This window comes from Triticum dicoccoides, chromosome 7A (assembly GCF_002162155.2).
Source record: "Triticum dicoccoides isolate Atlit2015 ecotype Zavitan chromosome 7A, WEW_v2.0, whole genome shotgun sequence".
In the NCBI taxonomy this organism is placed as follows: Eukaryota; Viridiplantae; Streptophyta; class Magnoliopsida; order Poales; family Poaceae; genus Triticum; species Triticum dicoccoides.
The window spans coordinates 707,831,432-707,833,911 of NC_041392.1; positions in this window are offsets into that span (position 1 = coordinate 707,831,432).

Here is a 2,480-nt window from a genome sequence, read left to right on the forward strand (position 1 = left end):
ATATATATATATATATGTATTGACCCCCTTCTTAAAATTAGATGTTTCGGATGCGGGATGAACTCCTAGCACCAGATCGCATGCGAGCAATTCAAGAGGAATTGGCGGCATTCTTTCTTGACCACGTGATTGCTGAAGACGGAGAATACTATGTGGACCACGCGTCCGTATTTTAGGAGATTATATATTTGTAAAAGATAATTATTGTATATATGTAGCCGGTAGTGTCGGATAGATATACGAGAACTTGTTTGTTCGACCAATCTCTCGGAGAAGGAGAGGTGGTCGATATCACTTCTCTCTGTATGCATATATGTTCATGACGATCTTCTGTTTGCTTACTAGCTAGCTAGCGTGTCTAGCTAGTCCTCTCTATACGTATGTATGTATGGTACGTAGCGTTGACCAAGCACGGACAAAAGAGAGGACACTTCTCTCTATTAATTAGCTAGCTATAGCACAATATATGAAACACCTAAATTAACCCCCCAAAACCCCCCAAACCCCCCTTTCAAAAAAAAACAAAAACCACAGCCACATAAATGCTGACGCGTGAATGCCTATTGGTCCCGGTTGGTGCCACCAACCGGGACCAAAGGCCCTCCTGCCTGGGCTCACGGGACAGGCCACGTGGAGGCCCTTCTGTCCCGGTTCTGGATTGAACCGGGACTAAATGGGGGAGGCATTAGTACCGACCCTTTAGTCCCGGTTCACCAACCGGGACTAAAGGCCCTTACCAACCGGGACAATAGGCCCTTTATCTACTAGTGGTTATTGGTGAATCCTTTGTACTTACAGATTGTTTATCATATTCATACTCCACTAATCATGTTCATTATTATTTCTTGTAAGTAAAACACCATGTTCTTGAGGATGTGGGAGAAGCCTATTGTTGCTACTCATGTGAAATGGCATAGAGTTTGAAGTTTGATAATATGATGTGGTGTAATTCTCTAGTGGTGATGTGCAAACGTCAACCACATGTTGCTTCACCTTTATGGAATATAATAGAACATTATGATATAACAATTTTAAGAGGGGAAGCCGTAATGATAGAATACTGAAACCCATGTCTAGGAGGGGAAGCCGACCTGAGGAATTAACAGGCACCACACATTTTAATGTCATTGTTAGATGTATGCAACAGTTTTTCACCATATAAGGTTAGACTCTATCCACACAACAACACTCAAACAAAAAAATGAATGCAAGGGTTAAGGTAGCAACAACTAGGTGATATTTATGCCTTCCTCAAGAATAAATTTCATCCACATAAGAGACACAACCGACTTGTCCCTAGCATAATTAAGGACAAGCGAATTGCATGGTATAGAGACAGTCCTCTGTCGGTCGAATCTTTATGTCTTGAGCAAGGTCCCCAGCCACATGCATATTCTTGAAGAAACAATACTAGATATAGGGTTTGTCCATGTGAACCCTAAGCTATGGCCATTCGGCGGGTGGAACCTATTGGCAACACTACCTACTACTTGAAGATCACGTCCTCGAGATCTTCTTCCCTCAGTTCGAGCTCTTTCATCATGGCCTCCACCTCGCTCAAGTCGGTGTCTGATCCCATCGCCTACTCATACATGGTTGTCATCTAGCCCAAAGAAATATTTCCTCTAGGCTTGAAACCCTACACCACCATCCCCCAAAACATTAGCCAAGACAAAGCAGCGATGCGGGTTTGCCCCTTGATCAGTCCTAGCAAACACCATAGCGGGGATCAGATGCTAGGAGAGATGACATATCAACACCAACAAAGGTGTTGCCGAGAGGATGAGAGCCCTAATAAGAGGGGGCGGGGAGGGGGGGGATGAGAATAGTCATTGTCTGCTACTTCTGTATCTTGCCCATTTGGTCATTTTGCACAGCATCATCATCCTCCGTACCCCAAGTGGGTCGTCTGGTTCTTCCACTAATCTTGCATATCGAATCATTTCTCGACGAGTCATGACATGGTCTTATTCTGATGCATCCGTTTCCGACATTAATTGCCACTACATATGGTCTCCTTCACAACGTTGTCTCTATCCCTCTCCTCTTCCCTGGCCGACGGCTTCATCGGCGGTAAGAGGAGGGTGGACCTGTTTGTTTCCTTTTCTTTTTCTTTGTTTTTGTTTCCCGCTGACAATGACGAGGTGATGGCGCCTATAGCATGTTGAAATAAGGTGTCTAAGGCATCTCTCTTCGGATCTTGGCACTTGATGTGTCTATTCAGGAGAGTAATTCTATTTTCTTCAGATACACATTAAACATTTTTTGAATGATACGAAAAAAATTATTCAACTACGTGAACATTTTACATTGTATAAACATTTTCTAAAAATGTCACAAACTGTTTTTTTAACATGTAAACATTTACGACAAAGATCACGTACATTTTTTGATTGGCATGAAATATTTTTTTGAAATACAAAAACATTTTTTACCTTGTACATTTTTTTTAAATGTCACTTGCATTTTTTTTGAAATGG